Source organism: Lagopus muta, chromosome 2, assembly GCF_023343835.1.
Source record: "Lagopus muta isolate bLagMut1 chromosome 2, bLagMut1 primary, whole genome shotgun sequence".
Lineage (NCBI taxonomy): Eukaryota > Metazoa > Chordata > Aves > Galliformes > Phasianidae > Lagopus > Lagopus muta.
Genome location: NC_064434.1, coordinates 2,349,087 through 2,371,523, shown reverse-complemented (window position 1 = coordinate 2,371,523; position 22,437 = coordinate 2,349,087).

Below are 22,437 nucleotides of genomic sequence, written 5' to 3'. Positions count from 1 at the left end.
GGCTTGCTGCCAGCGGGATTAAAGAAGCCCATTCATTTCTCTACAGATAGTCTGGATTTGATTAACCATAGCCAAGCTGTATGTAGAAGGAGATGGACTGTCTCCAGGTGACTGTTCCACATATAACAGTGAGTTTTCCAAGACAAACTCAAAGACTTAATTCTCTGCATCCCTGCTTTTTGCATAACTATTCAAAGCAGTGAGCACTGAAGACTCTGATGCCTGATAAGTAAGCAGATCATAGAATCATACAATGATAGGGGTTAAAAACGAGCACAACGATCATCATAGTTCCAACCCCCTGCTGTGTGCAGGTCACCAACCAGCAGCCCAGGCTGCCCAGAGCCACATCCAGCCTGGCCTTGAATGCCTGCAGGGATGGGGCATCCACAGCCTCCTTGGGCAACCTGTTCCAGTGCTTCACCACCATGAGCGTAGGGTGATCTCCCACGAGCCTTCTGCCAGTCTATTCTACCTTATGCACACTTAGTAGAGTATCTCAACTGCTACTATTTGTCGGTGACAAGCCAAATAAAGCCTACTGTAAGAATCCAATGTATGAATAAATATGCTAATAACATGAGTAGTAGTGCTTTACTCAAAGTTTGAAGAACTCTACTGAGGTCCACTGTGGTGGTGAATCACCATACCTCAGAAGTATTCTTCTCAGAAGAAAAAATGTCATTCTACGTGATTTTAATGGCTGATGTTAGTTGCTGAAGATGTCAGGGTTAAGTTCAGTTCCTCCACGTCATGGGTATGTGTCTTCCCACACAAGAGCACACAGAACTATCAGAAATGCTTTAGAAAACCCCTCCTTGCCTTGAGTCACATCTCCGGAAAGATTCAGGTATGCTCAGCTACATCTGTATGGCTTACAGCTCCAGAGCTCACAGATTCTTAGTAGTACCACAAGACAAAAAGCAATGGGCATAAATTAAAACATTCTTTTTGAGTGCACCATCCTGGGTGACACATACTGAGCCTTTCTGAGGGAGATTGGACTTTCAGCTGAGGAGGCCAACAGCACAAGTCAGGCAGCACCAACTCCATTCCTGGCTCTAGCTAAAGCTTCCATACCTTGGACAGTCTGCTGAGGTCTACATCCACACACTGACTTTTCTGAAGTTATACTGCAGTGAAGACTGGGACCCCAAATCTTGAATTGCTCTCCTTCAGTCTCTTACTCCAGGCATTGTACAAACAGCTCTTCCAGTCCCAAAAGTCCCTTTGCCATTTCTAGTTACCAGATGTTTGGGATCTACCAAGCACCAAAAAGCATCCACCCCCTGCCATGACCCAGCTGACAGACCTCATCATGGATACCAAGGAAAAAGCAGAAATAGCCCCTGCTTTAATTTGCCTCGGGGTCAGAGACAAGGCCCACACAATGTTGAGCCTGTCAGTAATCATGGAGCCTTTAGCCTTTGCTAAAGCTTTGTCATCCTTAATACAATCAGAACAAACAAAAAATATGGCACACATCCCATTCGCTGGATTGAAGCTGTTGGGAGCTAAGGTAATTGGGATTTCTAGAGAGCAGAAGGCTAGGCTGGGTGGTTCTGTTAACATGATGCTATGGTAATACTTTATCATTTCTAACACTCATATCTGGTACTATCAGTCAGCCTGAAAAATCTCCTGGCTGTGAAAATAAGTTTAAATTCCTCCAAAGTTGTTCTCAATATTCATGAGAAGATTTGGGTGAATATACAGATCTGATTCCTTTTAGTAAATTAGTACCAGACAATGCAGAGTCAAAAGGGCATTTTTTTTTCCTATCTTATTTTTGAACTTTATTTTATTTGTAGTAAGCCTTCAGCAATTTGTAATTAGATCTTTCATGCCGGGAGGAAAAAAAAAAACGAGTAAAAGAGTGAGAGAGAGAGAGACCCATATTTCTGCAAAATCATTAGTACTTTTGGCAGCCAAAGGCTGGATCCTCAGCTGGTGTAAATTGGAGATAGCTGTACTGAAGACATTTGGGCTATTCTGATTGACATCATGGATGTCATTCCTACTGCCTGCAGGAGCCAAGGCTGAAGCAGCAGGAAAGCCTAATCAGCCTGTATTAATTAGACATTAGCATGTTTGAGGAGATGTGTAAAGGGAGAGCAAAGTAGGGTGCAAATGTGTGGTACCGAAGAGAAACCAGGCCTGCAGAAGAACAGGAAGGAATGGAGAGGACATGGAGTGAAGGAAGGACTCTGAAGCCTGATGGTCACAAAAATCTGGTGAAGATCTGAATGAAGGGCCAGGAAGGTCAAGTGAGCTATTGAAAGAGGAAATCTCAGCCTGCAAACTTCTCAGAAGTTAATAATGGAAGCTAAATGGAGAACTGGGGGAGAATTAATTATATTAAGTCCTTCTAATTTGACATGCAACAGAATCCATCCGGGAAGGATCAGGTCAGATATCAGGAGAAGGTTCTGCCTTAGAGGGTGGTGGGTATGGCACAGCTCCCCAGGGTGGTGGGCACAGCCCTGAGCTGCCAGAGCTTAGGGAGTGCTGGGACAACACTCCCAGAAATATGGTCTGATCTTTGGGTAATGCTGTGTGTGGAGCCAGGGGTTGGACTTGATGATCCCTGTGGGTCCCTTTCAACTTGGGATATTCTGTGATTCTGCAGTTCTGTTATCAGATAGATTGATTATTGGAATAAGCTCCCAGAAAATTGGCTAAATTATCTCTCTTAAATCTTGCAGCAATTAAGTCTCTTGTGGCAGTTCTGATTTCTAGACATAAAACTTGAGTCGGAAAATAAGGTCTATTCACTCCTCTATGAATCTCTCAAGTACAACAGTGAAGCAATACTATTTAGATGTTGAAATCTTTGGGAAAAGAATAGTCTTTGACTACATTTTGCCTGGAGAATATATATATGTGTATGTATACATATATATACATACACACGAGACATCCACATACCAGTGTGTAAAGCAGGACCACCAGTCTGGTCTGAGCACTGGAACTCAATGAAGCTGAATTAATGAATCATGGCCTGGATCTGAGTTCTCTGCATACCACTGCATCAGAGAATGGTTAAGGCCAGTCTGCAGCCAGATGTTGAGTGTTCCAGATTTTGTACAACAGCATCACGCCTGCTTGGTTTTGGTTCTTCCAGCCAATTGACTTTGTACCATTCCCAGGAGATTTGGCCTAATCTAAAACTCCAGCTCACATCTTTGAGCCTAAGCTCTCCAGATTTAAAGATTTCCAGTATTAATGAGCTGAGTGAGGCACCTGAGATTAATTCACAGCCTGTGAGCCTGATAGGTGCCAGCATGGGCTGGTAGGAAAGGAGAAAGGAAGAAGCAAGTGTCTAATGTTAGGGAGCTCTTTCTGTAGACCAACAGACAGATGAGATTCTCTCACTCAGCAAAGGGAGACTGACACAGAGAGACAAACATCCTCCTGCCTTGGTCACCTGTATTTGTGGCCTAAAATTAAGTATTAACAACGTAGAGTTAATAATCTCTGACTCAATTCTGGGTTTGAGAGACCAATGTGGGCCTCTGGAACTGATGCTTCTTTTATTCAGTTTGTCTCAATGTCATCTGCATTTCTCTTCCAGCTAAAATCTCTCTCTCCCTCTCTCTCTCTATTTATATTGAGGGGTGTAAGGAGAATGGTGAGGAGGAGAGAATTTGGGGGAAAAGAGCTAAGTATCACACATACCTTTATTTCACAGCCTACAAAGACTATCTTGGAATAACTTTGAACTCTTCTCATTTATAAGCCAAAATCTGTTCTCTGAATGTCCTCCTGAATTTGCTCCATGCAAACTATTTCTGCATATGAAGCTATCAATCCATCTGTCCATCTGGCTCGCTAATCTTCTTCCCAGCTTATTTTCTGGGTCCCTTTTTCATAACGTATCTATGCACCTTCCTAGAGGAAAAATTTCTGCCTATGGGTTAAATTGCCTGGAATGCTTGGGGGAGACAAAAAAAAAGGGGGCTGAGGGCAAATGGAAGAGGGTTTGCTTCAAAATATCAAGTGAATGTCTGTGGGAAAATGCTGCTGCTGCGACCATCTGTGTATTGACATATGCTTGCTATAGAGGGCTGAATGTGACATTCAGTGCTTCAGTGGGAATCTTGAGTGCCCAAAGAATGCAGGGCTCAGCCCTCTGTGCCTTGCTAGTGTTTGGATAAACCTTTTTACTGAATTATATATGATGATGACCTAGAGTGGTGCATAGGTTGGACAGAAGCTCCAAAGGATGTCAAGTATGTTACATCTGAAACAATAATTCCTTTAAAAAAAATAATAAGTTACAAGGGGTTAATTAAAATTAAATGAAAACAGACTAATTGATGAAACAAAGAAATTATTTTCCCATAATGCCAATAATAAAAACTTGACAATCTAAATCAGAAGAGAGTTAAGTCTTGCTTTGTCCATGAAAACAGCTTGTATCTTCCTTCAGCACATTACAATGCACTGAAATTTAGAGTCAACACTTTCTTTTGGTTGAGCAACCACTTTAAATCAAGTTGGCATGTAATTCTAAACAGAATTTATGGTTTTGAAAGGGGCAGGAAGGCTAAGGTTTCTGCTTTAATGAGTCTAGGAAAAGTCATGGACTGTGTAGTTTCTTCTTAGAAAGACTGCATGTTGCCACTTAAAAGAAATTCATTTTTTTTTCTTTGTCTAATTACTGTTTTATGCTGCACTGTGGCATGAAACTTTGCAAGCCATTTGCCAGAATTAATGTCTTTCTTACAGTCAAATTTTGCATTAAGAGTTGTAACAAAGGGAAAAGACTCTCTGGGACACAAGAAACAACAAGAATGGTGCTTTTCATGGAAACGTGAAGTTACAAAGAGAAATGAAAAAACACACTGAAACTGTGCATGAATGAACCAGCTAGTCAATGATATCTATAAAGCAATTTCCTTTGCATTCATCATGTTTGCACTGGGCACCACAGCCCTGACACCTCTTTGTCCAACATTCATTACACACAGTATGCAGAGGTATTAAGTATTTCCAGTTGTTGGGAAATTGCACTCAATTAGCACGAATGATTGGGTACTTCAGGTGGAATGCTGAAACAACTTTTAGAAAAAAACAAACAAACAGATGTAGGGAGAAGTCATGAAAGCACCCATTCCTCCACCTCAGCTGAAGATATCTTTTAACATCCAATTTCCACGGAAGAATTGCAAGCATCTTAATCTGTATTGCTGGCTTTGCACATCCCCAGCCCATTTCTTCCATCTGTGACTGTATCTGTGTGCATTTCTCTTTGCAAATAGACATATTTAGGCCACCCTTCATTTTTTTTTTCTGTCTTACATACATGTTTTAGACATGTGACACATCAGAGCACCAAAGTTTAGTTCTGCCCATGGTCTTCCTACCAGGCAGTTCTGGGTACAGCCGAAAGGTCTCCAATGTCATCTTTCCAGCTCAGATTGAGTCTAAAAGCATTGATGAACTGGTAATCCAACAAAAATGAAAATGGCATTAAAGAGAGAATAAAAATATCATTTTATTTCAACTTCAGTATATATTTTTAAGCATTTGTGTTGAAACTTTGATTGAAATGGTGAGAGAGAGATTCGCAATGGTAGGCTTGACTTCAAAGAAATGAAAATGGTTTTGGCCACGGCTTGTAGAGGATACCATTGTCTAAACTCTGAGAAGCAGGTGAAAAGCAGAACATTTTATATAAGGAGAACATTTTATATAACATTTATATAGCATTTACATAACAACCTCTCACTCCCATTCCAACTAAAGGCTTTCCAGACACATCGGCGTTTGACAGGATTTTCCACCTGCTCTAATGATTTGCTTGACTTGGCCACCTCCAGGGTTTCTAACTAGGCTCAAGTGTCTGTTTTTGACATCAAATTTCTCCAGCAGGCTCCTTTGCTGGGGATTAAGTTCAGAACATGGTGTGTAATTAATGTTTGTTAGCATGATTTACAGGTAGACCTGTTGAAGAAAGCCCTCTGAGTTTCAAGATGCGTTCCATGAGCCAGGGTGCTTTCCGTCAGGAAGGAGTGAAGGCACTGCTTTTTCCTCTGGTATTTTGGAAGCAGATAATTTGCTTTTCAAAACTTGTCAGCAAGTTGTCTTTGTGAGAGTTACGGAGAGAGAAACCCATTTTGTCAGAGATTGGTGGACAGATACTCCGAACTGACATATATCACCTTTATGAATATCTTAAATCCAGTCTACTCTTTGGGTGCCACTTCTGTACGGTGTTATAATTTCATTCTTACCCCTCACCCCTCCTCTCCAAATTTGCATGAAAAAGGAGAAAGAAAACCTGTTTTTGCTAGTCTAGGCAATACACTGTGCCAGAAGCTAATGAGACATGAATAAGGCCAGAAATGCACATCTTTTCACTTCTTTAAACTTTTTGTCTTTCAGCTGCTTCTGATTTTTCCTCAGATATCAGCACAACTTTACTGTGCTGACAAAGTCTATGTGTGTTCATGTGGCTAAAAACACCAAAAATCCCTTGTTTCATCCTTTTTTCCCCTTCCAGTCTAAACGTACGGCTCTAGGTGAGAAACTGAATTCTCTGTTTTCACAGTATTAAATGGCATTATAAAAAAAGTGAAATAAAACTCTTCAGAAACTGTAGCAGGACTTTATTCTTCTTGTTCTTCTCCTTTTTTAGTATTATTCTTAATTATATTTTCTACAAGGGACAGTAAAAGTTTAAGTATTTGATCCAGCACTGAGATTATTCCCACATTAAGATGGCACTTTTATAGACTATTTGAGCCAATCTCAATGCAGGCTTCTCAGCCCTGCCCACTGCGAGTCACATTCTCTTTTCTAAGCACTGGATCATGGGTTTATCCCACCAAAGAAGAAAATCTGACTAAGGAGTCATGGCCTTGCTCACTGTAGAAATGTACAAATACAGTATCAGTTGTGAGAACAATATTCATTAAAAAATTGTTTCAAAATAAAGAAAAATATCCACCTAAATTAGCTCAAATTCCATCCTTGTAAATAAGTCCAATAGCATGTGCATTTTAAAATAGCCTACATAAATGAGAGACAAAGGAAAACCGATTCAAAGCCTTACTCATTTTTTTTCCACTGCAAATCTTCAAGAAACTCTTTATTTACTGTTTGAAGAGTAAGTCCATTAAACAACCTCAAGTGCTTGGGTGCCCATACTCATGCAAAAATCTGATAAGTTCATCCATTTTATTGCTTTTTACTTACACAGAAAATCAAAGAGACTCCAAAGTAATAGTAAAGATGAATTTCTTCCTCACCACTAAAAAGAAATCCAAAGAGTAATTCTAAATTCTCCTTAGAACACACTTTGAACAAGGCCTGTGATTTCTCCAGATGGATAAAATACAATACCATACAATGCCAAAATTGCAATACTACTTTTTAAAAAATATATACATGTACATACATATATATACACATAAATGAAATCATTACTCTGAGGAAACATGCTACGCGACTCTAACAACTGATCTGGAGGTGATCTTCATGTAAGATGCAAAGTAAAGCAATGTCTGCTTAACTGACTGCTGAAGCTAACAGAATAAGCAACTCTGACACAATATTGCTCACAATCAACAAGACTGGAATACTAGATTGCTTAGACCCTTCATGACATCACTGCTGCCTCTTTGGATCCCTATGAGCACCACCGAAGAATTTCACTGGTCATCACTGAGAAGCTGCACAAGGGATGATGCTGGCCTCTGTATAACTCTGCTGCAATCCACCACCAGCTAATTCAATATGATAGAGTCATAGAACCACAGAATCCTAGAATGTCCTGGGTTGCAAAGGCCCACAGCGCTCATCCAGCTCCAACCCCTGCTGTGTGCAGGTCACCAACCAGCAGCCCAGGCTGCCCAGAGCCACATCCAGCCTGGCCTTGAATGCCTGCAGGGATGGGGCATCCACAGCCTCCTTGGGCAACCTGTGCCAGTGCCTCACCACCCTCAGGGGGAAAAACCTCCTCCTCATATCCAACCCAAACCTCCCCTGTCTCAGTTGCAGTGGAACATCTTCTACAGGAGACATCAACCCAAAGTGCCAATCCCCTGCTTTTGGCATCTCCATGCTGACACATCTTTCCTTTGAGAAGTGAACAATATGTGTATTTTCATTAAGAAAAGTGGCAGCAGAGAATATAAACACTCCTGGTGAAATATCTGTGTTTATCTTGCAATTAACAGAACAGTGAGGAGACGTGCATTATGTGAGCAACCACATTTTGCTTAAGTTTAGAGGTGGATCAACTTATTTTCCTACTCCCATTCACAAGTAAACAAATTTCCAGATTAACCTCCAGAATTATTCATATGCAGTTCAGAATCATAGAAACACAGAATGGTTTGGGTTGGAAGGCACCCTTAAAGTCCATCTGTCCAACTCCCCTGCAATGAGCAGGGACACCCACAGCTCCATCACTGCTCACAGCCCCATCCAGCCTGACCTTGGCTGTCTGCAGGGATGGAGCAACAACCACCTCTCTGGGCACTTCTTTTTTTCAGGCCTTCATTGTCTCCTCCTGTGTTTTTCCTCGCTGGTATCCCAACACTGTTTTTTGATATGCAGTTTGTGCCTTTTAGGAATGGTCAGTGGTGCTATATTGCCTCTTCATTTTCAACTGCTGTGGTGAGTCATTTTAGGTAAATTGCTCACTTACTCACGATCCTTTTGTTCTCTGGATTTAATATGTCCTTTGTTTTTCTGTTCTCGGCAGATCAAGCAGTAGCAGATGAGTAGTACTCATCACCCTCTGAGTACCCACTATGAGAATCCAACTGTTCATAAACTACATAGGTTGCAAGTAATGCATCATATTTACTTTCACAGAAAGTACAAGGGAACCTACAGGGAACACAGTGATCCTACTGAATTGAGTGAGAATTCTCAGCTTCAAAAACAAAAAAACAAAAAACCAAAAAAACAACATAGTCATTACCATCAGCTGATTGTGTGGATGAGTTGATTGAGACAGTCTTCCATTCATGGTCTGACAGTTGTGCATGGCTGTCCAGAACACGGTTTGTATTTTATGTCATTATCACCACTGCAGAAATGCAAAACTCAGCCTTTGTTGGGCTCACACCCACTGTTTGGTCACCATAAATATGAAGCAAGCGTTGATGAAGGTGAATAGGTGCCATTTTTTCTGCTTTGATGAAGGTGAATAGGTGCCATTTTTTCTGCTTGGAGGAATTAAATGACACACTTTTGCTCCATACTCATTTCTATGTCAGATGCCATTCTCTCAGACCATCTCTCTGCTGTTGTCTGTCTCACAGAACAAAATGCAACAGGATATGTAACAGGTTCAATATCTACTACCATCCCACCAACATCTGCCTTTGATGCTATGGCCCAACACAACAAAATAGGAGCCATTACTTTTGGAGCACCCCTCACAGCAGAAATGCAGGAAATTCCCCTTCCCTGGTGAAAGGCTGAAGATTTTTCTGCATTTTGGCCATTTTTACTCTCATCCATTGCAACTACTGTCGTCAGGATGCAACATTTTCTTTAAAATGGAATTAAAGCCTGAATTTTCACGAAGATCCCTTTAGTGATGAGGTAAACTCAGACCAGAAGTGTCACTTATCCTATTGGTACCCAGAGCTGCAGTTTGCAGTTTACAATAACCGTAAATGGTTGGTATTAAAGAGGATTAAAATAAATACTTGGAGTGTGCAGAGCCCCCTCAGCATCATGACCTGATAACACTGCTTCTCTGTAGTTGATTAAACACAGATTGAACTGCTAGCTGTTCCGTGCTTCCATTGGCTCACTCCTCTTTAGATGCACTAATCTTGGAAAAAGCTGCCCACACCCTAAACTTTATACCCCACAATTTTGGCTTTGATTTCACTGGAATTAGCACATAAGAGAAGGTACAAGTTGTATTCTTTCCATGGCCTCATGCATGATATTATTACTTCAAGGCCAGGCTGGATGTGGCTCTGGGCAGCCTGGTCTGCTTGTTGGTGACCCTGCACAAAGCATGGGGTTGAAACTAGATGAGCATTGTGGTCCTTTACAACCCTTTACAACCAGGCCGTTCTGTGATTCCATGATTCTATGATTAGGATCAGGCTTTGTCAGATGATGGTGCCTCATTCTAACACAACTGTCAGCGAGCTCATTTCTCTGTGCTTTATCCAACAGCCCCCAGACCCATTGCAAACTCTGTAGGAAACACCAACCCCACAAGCAACACCAATTTATCACTTCCAACTTGCTTCTTAATGAAAACGCAAACCAACCAGCCAACCTCGGAGCAATCCTGGCCAACCCAAAACGATTCTATGCAACCGCCGAAGCTGTGACAGCTCTTTGCATTGTCTGCAAAGCGTGGCGAAGGTCTCTGCCGGAGCGGAGCGATGGGACTTTTCGTTGTAGCAACATTGCCACCTAGTGCTGCCGGGATGCAGTTCCGACACCGGGAAATCCGCCTCTCGAGCAGCAGAAACAACAAAACAAGTTGGTGTGACTTCCTCATTCCGTATTTTAGCCACGCTGCCACCTCTCTTCCCTCGATGTTCTCACTTTTAGTGAGAATGAGGGGATACGCCTCTTCTGATATAACGGGAATAATTCAAAGCTCGCCGGCTGGCTTTCACAACGGTGAGCAAAGTGCACTTGCACACTGCATTATGAGGAATTTCGGGTTTTTCACGTTTTAAATTCGATCCCAGTGACTGTGCAGCTACAAAGAGAGGAAGGATTCCTGCGGGGCAGAGGTAGGATTTTGCTCAGAAAAGAAAACAGCATAAGAAAATACTCCAGAACATCTTGGGGAGGAAGTTCAAAGTTTTTCTCACCATAGCTCTCTTGATTTAAGCTTTGCAATGGGAAATGCATCCCCTTTGTGGACATTCCCAGGTACACTGCAGGAGGGACATTTCTGTCAGAAAGGTGCAGAGGTGGAGTTAAATTTGTTTGGATTCAGATCATATCCTTGCACTGTTCCTACACATGATTTTGGAAGTCATTTAGGTCACCTGTACATTTTAGATGTGATCGAATTTTAGGCATCGTCGTGGTAATGTTTATTTATTTTTATGGGCTTACACCTAAACCACAGTGCTTCTGCCTTCAGCATGCACCATATGACTGTATCAAAGGGAAAACAGGGCAGGAAAAGCTTCTCCCAAAGAGTGGTGATGCAGCAGCACAGCTGTCCAGGGAGGTGGTGGAGTCACCATCCTTGGTGGTTATGAGTGGAGATGTGGCACTGAGGGTCATGGTCAGTGGGCATGGTGCAGGTAGGCTGCAGTTGGACTGGGGGTTCTTAGTGGTATTTTCCAGCCTTCATGGTTCTATGATTCTGCAGCAGTGCCATGCTTGGAGGTGTTTAAGGCCAGGTTGGATGGGGTCCTGGGCAGCCTGGTCTGATATTAAATGTGGAGGTTGGTGGCCCTGCCTGTCAGTCGATGCTGTAAGAACACATCACTTTTATGAGACACCTAGAATATAAAGAGTGGAAAATGTGTATCCTACGAGACAGAGATGAAATGGCAGAGAAGGCAAAAAGAGTGTGGTTTATGACAAAATGACTAGCAAAACAACAATGTCAAGGCATAAGCATGTCTAGTGACTTAATCTGCTGAGAACAGAAAAACAAAGGACATATTAAATCCGGAGAACAAAAGAATCATGAGTAAGTGAGCAATTTACCTAAAATGACTCACCACAGCAGTTGAAAATGAAGAGGCAATATACCACCACTGACCATTCCTAAAAGGCACAAACTGCATATCAAAAAACAGTGTTGGGATACCAGCGAGGAAAAACACAGGAGGAGACAATGAAGGCCTGAAAAAAAGAAGTGCCCAGAGAAGTGGTTGTTGCTCCATCCCTGCAGACAGCCAAGGTCAGGCTGGATGGGGCTGTGAGCAGTGATGGAGCTGTGGGTGTCCCTGCTCATTGCAGGGGAGTTGGACAGATGGACTTTAAGGGTGCCTTCCAACCCAAACCATTCTGTGTTTCTATGATTCTGAACTGCATATGAATAATTCTGGAGGTTAATCTGGAAATTTGTTTACTTGTGAATGGGAGTAGGAAAATAAGTTGATCCACCTCTAAACTTAAGCAAAATGTGGTTGCTCACATAATGCACATCTCCTCACTGTTCTGCTAATTGCAAGATAAACACAGATATTTCACCAGGAGTGTTTATATTCTCTGCTGCCACTTTTCTTAATGAAAATACACATATTGCTCACTTCTCAAAGGAAAGATGTGTCAGCATGGAGATGCCAAAAGCAGGGGGTTGGCAGTTTGGGTTGATGTCTCCTGTAGAAGATGTTCCACTGCAACTGAGACAGGGGAGGTTTGGGTTGGATATGAGGAGGAAGTTTTTCCCCCCGAGGGTGGTGAGGCACTGGCACAGGTTGCCCAAGGAGGCTGTGGATGCCCCATCCCTGCAGGCATTCAAGGCCAGGCTGGATGTGGCTCTGGGCAGCCTGGGCTGCTGGTTGGCGACCTGCACACAGCAGGGGTTGGGACTGGAGGAGCGCTGTGGGCCTTTGCAACCCAGGCCATTCTGTGGCTCTGATTCTATGAAACTTCTCGGCAACTGGCATTCAGATGAATCAAAATGAAGCTCCATCTGTCAATATAGGATTTCAGGATTACTCTATTGGTAGTGTCCAAGTTACAGGGAAACTCTTCAGATATGAACTGCCTGGCTCAATAACCCAGAGAGGTTAAAATCATGATATTTGTGATGATTTACAGAAATATACTCAGTATCCTACAGCTGTATCTGGAAATGTAAAGGGTTTAGCAAATCAGCAAATTTTCCTTGTGGGCCTTCTTGTTCTTCAACTGGAGAAATATTCCTCTGTGTCCCAGCTGTCATTACTTGCTTGACAGATTTTGGAATGGGACGTAACAAGGTGTCCGAAACCATTGGAGACAGATTTTCTTCTCATACTGAAATGTACAGCAGTAGCTTGGTGTCTTCAGTGAGCATCATGTGCTGTGTGTGCCTGAGAGCTCTTGTCTCTCTGCTTCTTTCCTTAGCTTCCCAAAATATTTACCTTTCTTTTGAAAGCAATAGTTACAATTGCACAGAGACTAACGCCCAGATAATTTGACATTTTCAGTGCTCTATAATGTACTGTTATAGGCATGATTTTCATCTCATATTGGTTCTCTTATCCTAAGAGCCTTTTGCAGTCTCTGTTTGTGCAAAGGACAGATGAACAAAGCTTTCAGTTTTTCAGATGAGAGGTTGGAAACTTGTGATTAAGGTGAAACACATACCATGAAGCAGTAAAGAGCCAGCCTTGATTTTCTCTTTACTCATCTTTGATGTTCAGGTCTGACTATTAAGGAATGCAGGTAAAGATATTTGGGGTGAGATTCATCGCTGCTAATATAAGGGCTGTGTTTCTGAGACAGCCACATTCTCTTTAAAAAGGAAGAAATACACTCAAGTGGAGCTCACCTGAGCACATTCTTCAGGAAAGAGAATTCAGTATGGCTGTGATAGCCTTTCTGAGATGGCTTTGAATGGAGTTAAACAGGTCTACAAACATAGATATCTTCAAACACAGAGATGGTGTCAGGGCCGTCAGTCATAAATACAACTCAGAGACTTTTTGAAATCATAGAATCACAGAATCATAGAATGGCCTGGGTTGCAAAGGCCCACAGCGCTCATCCAGTCCCAACCCCCTGCTGTGTGCAGGTCGCCAACCAGCAGCCCAGGCTGCCCAGAGCCACATCCAGCCTGGCCTTGAATGCCTGCAGGGATGGGGCATCCACAGCCTCCTTGGGCAACCTGTTCCAGTGCCTCACCACCCTCTGGGGGAAAAACTTCCTCCCAGTATCTAACCTCACCCAATTCTCCATTTCCCAGTGCCACCCTGTGGCTTTAAAACGTTTTTTTTCTGTTGCATTGTGGTGACAACAAATCCTTCAGCAGTGCTGACTGGATTGCCCATTACCATGAGGCACCTCAGCACTGTCAATGCAAAGCCAGTCAGAAGGAGGTTGTTGGACATAACGCATCAAACGTGAACGGCTCCATTCTGTTTGCACAGAAGACCCTAGGCAGAAGTGACAGTGCTGCTACACTTTTTGCTTAGTAGATGAATTAGAGCAAGATGAGGCGATTTTGACAACAGCTCCATACAAACCTCCCATGAATTTTGGTGATGTGTGTGTCTCAGCACTGCCACGAATCTCCTCAGGTGCCTGTGAACATCTACAGGCACTCAGCTACTTGAGAAAATCTGGATGGTTGTTCTGTTCTGTTCTTCCCATTGGAGAGAAAGATACCTCAATCAAAAATTATTATGGCTGGATCCAAAGTGGGAGGGCTGGAATATCTTGTTTAGGTAGGTTGTAGAATCACAGAATCACCAAGGTTGTAAAAGACCTCCAAGATCATCCAGTCCAACTGTCCACCTACCACCAATATTTCCCACCAAACCACGTCCCTCAGTACCACATCTAAATGTTTCCTGAACACCTCCAGGGACAGTTACCCTACCACCTCCCTGGCATCCCATTCCAGTGCCTGACCATTCTTTTGGGGAAGAAATTTTTCCTAACATCCAACTGAATCTCCCCTGGCACAACTTGAGGCCATTGAAGAGATCTTGCCGAATGAAGAAAGTAAGGATGAAAATCTTAACCAAGTGAAATTAAATGCTTAAATCAGGAATGCTTCAAAATTCCAGTAAATTCACTGGGGTTACTTTCATGTAGGCACAATCTTGTAAAGATGCCCTGACCATTAGCAAGCTCAGCTTACAGCATACTGAGGGCGGAAGCAAATTTTGAGCTGTCAGGCCCATCAATCGAAGGAATCTATCACTGTCCCCAAACAAATGCATCTCCAGACTGTCAGCTGTGATGCCTCATGTGCAGAAATACAGTCTCCAGAGTATAACAGATCTCAAACCAAAGGTTATTTAGTTTTGAGAACTTTTACCAAGGTTAAACTCTGACCAGTTCCTACCGTCAAACAGGAAGATCAGCTCTTACCTGCAAGCCAATGTCCCAGCTACCTCTATGGAAACTCTTCTCACTTGCTGTCTGCCAGTTAGGGGACCAATACAACAGGCATACCACACAAGATGGGGAATATGAGGTGCAGTATTCCACAGGGAAGAAAAGAAGCAACAAATTGAAATGAATTTAAAATGGATGTTTTTTTACTGACGCTGGTAAGCAGTAGGGTTCCTTCAAGCTCTCTAATTCCCAATTTAAGAAGTACAACAGACTGCCATTATGCAAACTTGCCTAAATTCAAGTCAAACTAATTTACTGACTCAACTAAGTAAAGCAAATTTTGGCTCTCGCTGCAAACAACAGATTTTTTTCTATTTGATAATGAAAAAAAAAAAAAAAAAAAGCCAGTTTGAGTCAATCAGGAAGAAATTGTATGTGTGGGGGTTTTTTTTCTTCTTGTTTGGAAATGTAACAGCTTACAGACCAGGGATGTCTTGAGCCCCAAATCCCTCTTTTCATCGGAGAGTTGCTCCAAGTAGTGCCTCCTATTTTATGATGTTGGTTCATGATATCAGAGGCAGATGTTTGTGAGATGGATGGCAGTAGGGGCTGAGCCTTCTTAACAACATCAAGTTACATTTTGATGCTGTGTGACATGTGGCAGCAGAGAGGCAGTCTGATAGAATGAATTCTGACGTGGAAGTGCCTATGAAGCAACGGTGTGTCTCTGAATTCCTCCATGCAGGAAAAAAATGACACCCATTGACTTTCATCAATGCTTTCTGAATGCTTATGGAGGTCAACCAGCAGATGTGAGCAGTGTATCAGCAGTGGTGGCAGTGATGTGAAAGACAAACCACGATCTGGATGATCACGCACAGCTTTCACACCACGTAATGGAGAGCACCTCAATCAGCTCATCTGCACAAATTGGTTAATGGTGATGATTACGTTGAAAAATCGTGTTTTGTAGCTGAGAATTTGCTCTAACAATACTTTGGTACCTGTTGTAATTTCCAAAGAAATAAACAGAAGGCACTACTTTTCAAGCAACTTATTCACAATGAACTTATTTTCAGAAATGATTTTAAATAAAACTTGAACTCATCTAAGGTTTCAGCACTCACAGTATCTGATATCAGTGTCTGGAAACCAGGAATCCTATAAGTTGGCAGTATCTCATATGATAAGACACTTTTCCCTGTGTGTTTTGATGATCCTACTTGTCGTTTCATTTGACCCTTCTTGCTTTTTTGTTGAGACAGTTGCCAATTAACATCTATACATTTTTACTTAACGAGAAAAATTTCCCAAATATTCATTATTTGCTGAATAAGGGTGAATTTGGTGAATAAGGGTGACTCTTCTTGTCTCTTGTCATCAAATGAGGAAAATGCTTGCATCAAGGCCACTCTTCTCTTCAGATACTGAGCCTCTAAGAGTTGTCTGCAGCAAAGCTAAAACCCAGCATTACCTCTGCCTCCTCCCAGTTCCTTTTTTTTATGTTAATGGATTCCTCTTGCAGAGAACACTCTTGTGAAAGGTACAAATTTGTTTGACATAACATCAGATTGAGAATAAAATTCTGGCATGACCATGGCTGCCACTGTTGGATGGGCAGAGGAAGTAATCTTATTTTTATAAAAGTGGTACTCTGACATCATTTTACTGGTAATGATGCCAAAAGGAAGAAATATAGTCTCCATGTCTTCCCACATACTTCCTCTGGCTTTTCCCAGCATCTGTGATTTGCTTTCAGATGTCTTACTGTTTTTATTGTGGTTACAATGGGGGTCATATATTCTATCTGTGTCTCACTAGGAAAAATGATCTCCATAACAAGAGCATTCAGAGATGTGTTTCACAGCTCAAATCTGGTAAACCATGACATGGAAATTGATGGAAATTACTTACTAATAAATGTAATTGTTGTTTTCTACTAGAAGGCAGATATGGGACCTGAAGCATGCTATTTCACTTGCAGTAGTCAGAGAAGAAGAAAGATAGGAAATTAGACTTTTCTGTCATAAAATTTAGAGAAAGGAATAAATTTGCCCGTATATTTTTTTCTGCTCTTATATTTTTTTTCCGTAGTGCTGTGCACATTTATAGAGAGTCTTTTAAATAGTGCACTGACTGATTGAATTCATCTGCTAGATGCAAATGAGCTCAGAATAGGACTAATAATTTTTTTTCTTTTCTTCATCCGAGCTTTCTCTACAGTATTTCCAAGTAATTTTTTTGCACGCCGGTTCTAATTTTCAGGCTGCTGTTGAGGAGCTGGTTTGAACACAACAGTGTGAACATCAGGAGTTTTGTTTTTCCTTATCTTAATATGTCCTCTTTGGGCATAAATCTCCACTGTTTTGTGCAGTTAGTATCTAAAGTCTATGTAGACAAAGTTGTATCTCCAAACTACTAATGAGAACATGCATGAGGCCATGTGCATTCACACACACATCAAGAGTGTCTTAAATAACATTTTTGAATCAACTGTAAATATTTGTTTGCTATTTGGATTCTCAACTCTCAGGTGTGTTTGTAGCATTTCCAAGTTTTTCTCTGCTACTGTAGGTCTGAAATTTTCATGCTTTTTATTAAGCAGACTTCCAGTAAACACAACATCTACTACAGGTATTGAAGTATTTGGTGAATTTGGGCATCAAAATTAAACGAAGTACTGAGTCTTTCCCAATTTAAACATTAATGCAAAAATGTTTCCAAGCGTTCCTATGAACAGGCATATCTACTTAAATGTGTCTCTTTTCCATTGTAAGTGAGCAGAAGCATTTTGCATGCCTTCAGAAAGCTGAATTGTCTCACCAATCTGCCATCAGATAGCAATGAATAGGTGGCAGCAAGAACACGAGGGATGAGCCCTGAGCTGCATCCACGTGCATGTGATGGAGGAGCTGCTGGGAGCATCAGTGCTGATCCTCATCTATACTGAAAAGCAGGGGAGTCCTCAGGAACAAATGAGCCTCTTAGCTCACAGAAGTGCTCCACAAGGCAGGTATAAATTTCCTTCATAACGTGTGAATCTGTCAGACAGCCTGGATAAATTGACTTAGACACAAATTCAGCGTTTGCAGGTTTTAGGATTGCTGAACATTCTTTTTTTTTTTTTTTCTTTCTTTCCTTTTTTTTTTTTTTTTTTTTTTTTTTTTTGGCCTATTTCTAAAATGTAGCCCTTCTGTCTCCTAGGAAGACCCCTAATTAAATGTTGGCTTTGAATGAAGGCAGACTGTGGTGGTGATATGTCAGAACAAACTGGGAAGTGATGGAGGAAGTATGGAGGAGCAGACCCACCTGGCAGTGGCTCAGCTCTTTGGTGGATGTGGGCAGTCACTGGGTTTCAGAACAACCCAGTGGCTTAGCCTCACATTGGCTAAAGCCATCAGTAAGAAACTGTCTTGTGAATTTACATGAAATGTATTTCTTGGATCAGGCAGGAAATCAAAATTCCTCCAAGGAAGCTGAGACTAAAACCACTCTGAAAAAGAAGTCTCCAAAGGCCTTACCTCACACACGACACAGCCACAAACATCTGCTTCTGCTTCAGTTTTTCCTTCTATTAAAAAAAAGAGAGTATTTCCAGATCTCTGGAGCAGCTGCTCATTTTAAACCAGATACAGAGCAATAAGACATTCACTGCAGGCCCGTGGATGGGAAAACACTAAATATATCAAACTAATTCTGATCTCTTCTCTTAGACAGTTGCTGGGTAGAGCAATGGAAGTCTTTACCCAGATTTTTCATGCAACATTTTGAATCCTGAGTTAGAAACCAGCGAGTGTATGTGACATATTTCCGGAGATGTTCGTCAATAGCAAATGCGAGATGCAAATTCAACTGAAGTCCACAGTTTAATCCTCATTAAGAGGCTCATTGGTGTCCACTTTATCAGGATAATGAGATAGAAAACATGAGTCCTTAGGGGGACTCTAATTAGGCGTTCTGGCAGGTCTGTTCAAGCAAGTATATGATTCAAGGGGATTGCTATCATCGCATTTTGTTGCTGACATGCATTTGCAAATACATCCTGTGCTTCTAAGCTTTCAGTGCATCTGGGGATCCAGTTCAAGTAGCTCTTCTGATTTTTCAAATCCTTCCTCTAAATCCCTACAGCCCTTCAATCCCTCTGCCCAGTCAGACATCACCTACAGGGCTCCTTAAAAAAAGTATCCTTGTTTTGGCAGTCAGTGTGGGAAGCAGTGAATCTCGCAGATCTGATGAAGGCTGATCCTATGGCAAAAGCATACAAGTGAAATCTCTGGTCAAGACATATACGCTATCCAAGATGGGTTGAATGGTTTAATTTCTCTGTGCCTCTGATCCATGCCTGTAAAATGGGGGGGAAATATCTTGCTTGCTTGTGTTCTTTTTCCTCTCTCTACTATTATATATTTAGTAAATACAGATTCCTCAGACAAATAATATGGTTTTTATTACGTGTACCACACAAGATCCCCAAAGCTGATTGTATTATCTGCTCCTGCAAGATAAGCATATCCTTACCAAATTGCATTCCTGTTGGACCATAGCATGCTTCCCTCCTCTGCCTTCTCCACAGCTTAAGTGCTGCTTGGCCATCAGATAGTACTTGGCAGCTAATCCAGCCAATGTAAATGTTTTCATGGACAGGCAATTTTCCAGGAGCTGAATGACTCTGCAGTGCTCTGACCCCAGAAGCCAGGAAGGACTTTAAACACATCAATGCAGCCACTGGCTCTGGAGTGCCCCGGGCTGTCAGCTGGTGGGCTCTGGTGCAAGTACTGGAGATGGAACCTGCCTGTTCCAGCTCTGCACTTGCACTCTTTCTCACAGCCCTTTTACTGGCCACTAGCCAGACACAGGCTGCCAAACCATTGGGAAGTTTAGTGTGCCCACAATGGCAATAAAAGCAGCCTATCCTTTCACTCCTATATTAGTAATGCAATTTAATAATTTGTTACAATATAAATAAAGCAAGTCAATGATTTTGCCCTAGAAAGATACAGTTTGTTTTCTTCCACACCCAATGGCTGCACATGGATTTCCCACCAGGAGTGATCCCAGTGTGCACACCCCCAGAAACCACCTGGCTTTTTTTTGTTTGACCTGGGCCAGAGCAGAGCTGTGAGCTCAGGAATCATTCTGGCAAGTAACGATATAGTTGAACTCATGACAGTGCTCAGAACTTGCTGTGCTGCTACTAAATACACACTTATTTTATGGCAGAATATAGGTTCTTAACACTGACAGAGTGATGTGCAAAGTCCCCAGACTTTTTTGCCTGCAGGTACTTTTGCCTCTGATGCAACATCTATGGGTTGTTTAGGATCCTCAGGACTGACCTGCCTAGAAGTGAGGAAAACTGGTCCCCCATGGTGCCTTGGCAGACAGCTTTGCTTTGTCCACAAAAGCACAGCAGCCCTATTCCATTCAAGAGAAGTGTTGGTAGAGGCTCCTTTTTAAATGTCACCCAGAGGTTGGAGAGCTCCTTCAGGAAGGATGAAATCTGGGTTTCTCATTCCCTTTAGCATAGAGAAAGAGTGAAGTCACCAGTGCTTCCAAGCACAGGATAGGATGGGATTTTCTCCCTTTGCCTTTTGTCAAGGCCAAACCTCTGTGTACAACAGCTGCCAGTTTTACATAAGGGAAATATTGATGAAGTTTTTAGCAGTAGTTCCAGGTTTGTTACTCATCTTGTTCTCCCAACAAGAAACCTGGGCTCTCAGTCCTGCTTGGCCAATAGCTCCTGCACTGCTGGCAATTGCTCATTTAGGTTCCTTTCTGACTGAAGCTGTTGGAGAAGGCAGTCCTAACTGCATAAATTCACAGAGCAATCCCTGGGATGAAGCAATTCTGAACACACAGATTAACAGAACAGCTCCTGTGATGAGGCTGCTGATGATGAAGGGCTCTGGAGGGACATCTGATCTGTTTTTCCAGAAATACAAAAGTTTGAGATACCAAACACAGACAACAAGGTTGTTTCATTTCTTTCTGGCTGTGCTCCAATTTGATAATTACAATTCCACTTATTTGTATTCTCTCTGCAATTTTAATTGCAAAAGATATTACGTGTGTCCCCCTTGAATTCAAAGGGCGCTGCTCCTATTTCATATTTTCTCCCAGTTTCTCCAAAAATAAAGTGAATTTTATCAAACCTGGTAGAGCAGAGGAATATGTGAAAATACTCTTGCCTCTGTTACTCCATTCACAAGAATCACAGAGTCACAGAATGGCCTGGGTTGCAAAGGCCCACAGCGCTCCTTCAGTCCCAACCCCTGCTGTGTGCAGGTCGCCAACCAGCAGCCCAGGCTGCCCAGAGCCACATCCAGCCTGGCCTTGAATGCCTGCAGGGATGGGGCATCCGCAGCCTCCTTCGGCAACCTGTGCCAGTGCCTCACCACCCTTGGAGTGAGAAACTTCCTCCTGAAAAGAAAAACTTTTATGCCACCATATAACTTTAGAAAAGACCTTCAGTGCAGAGATGACATGGAATGACAAGGATTCATATCTCCTAGGCTTTAATCTCAGCTTAATCGTATCAAGTAGAGATCCAATTTTTAGAGCATTGTTCTACTGTTATGATATCTAGTCTGGATTTTGGTAAAATTCCATACAAGTTGACTGACAGTTCTGCATGTTATTTTCCTCCTTATTCATTGTCCTGAACATTTTTTTCCTAATACTGATTTCATTACCAATTAACTCCTGTCAGTTGATCATGAACATATCTCTGTGGACATATCACATCTCTATGAGATAGAAGAGTCGTAAAATTCCTGATATTGTGTGCTTGTGATCTACAGAGTCAGGATTGTCTTTTTTTCATCTTGGAGATGTAGTAGAGGAGATGGAAATCTTATATTCTTCTGATGTATGATATTCAGTGTTGACAGTACCATTTCTACATGCTTTTTTTTTCAGTTTTCCAACATTCTTTTTTCATGTCTGGAGATCTGAACTCAATAATGTATTGATCTTAATGATGTGCGTGGAGACAAAATCAGTGCTATTTATTGCTCCTCCGTGTTACACACATAAGAACACTATTAATTCTTACCAATTCTTTTTTTTTTCCTGGAAGACAATGAACTCAGTCTTCAGACAGAGCCAGCAAGCAATTATTGTCTTTAGAAGTATGACTTTTTAAACATCGAACAGAGGTTTTAAGCTAAATACTCCAGGTCGCTTTACACTTTACAGCAAAGTAATTTACTTCTAAAATATTTGTCATGTTTTTTAGAAGATGTCTTTGCTTTCTACCCAGGAACTTGCTGGAACTGTTTACAAAATCCAGGGTGTAATGGTCCATTTGGTGCTTTTGGACACAAAGCAGGTAGTTAGTCAACTGTAACAGCTCCCAGATCCTGGATGTGCCTACTAAGAACATAGAAAATAGAGAACATTGGCTCTGTGGCAGAAGTTCATTCCAGAGATCCCTTATCAGAAATCCCTTCTCTACACTGTTCTGAAAACTGTTCG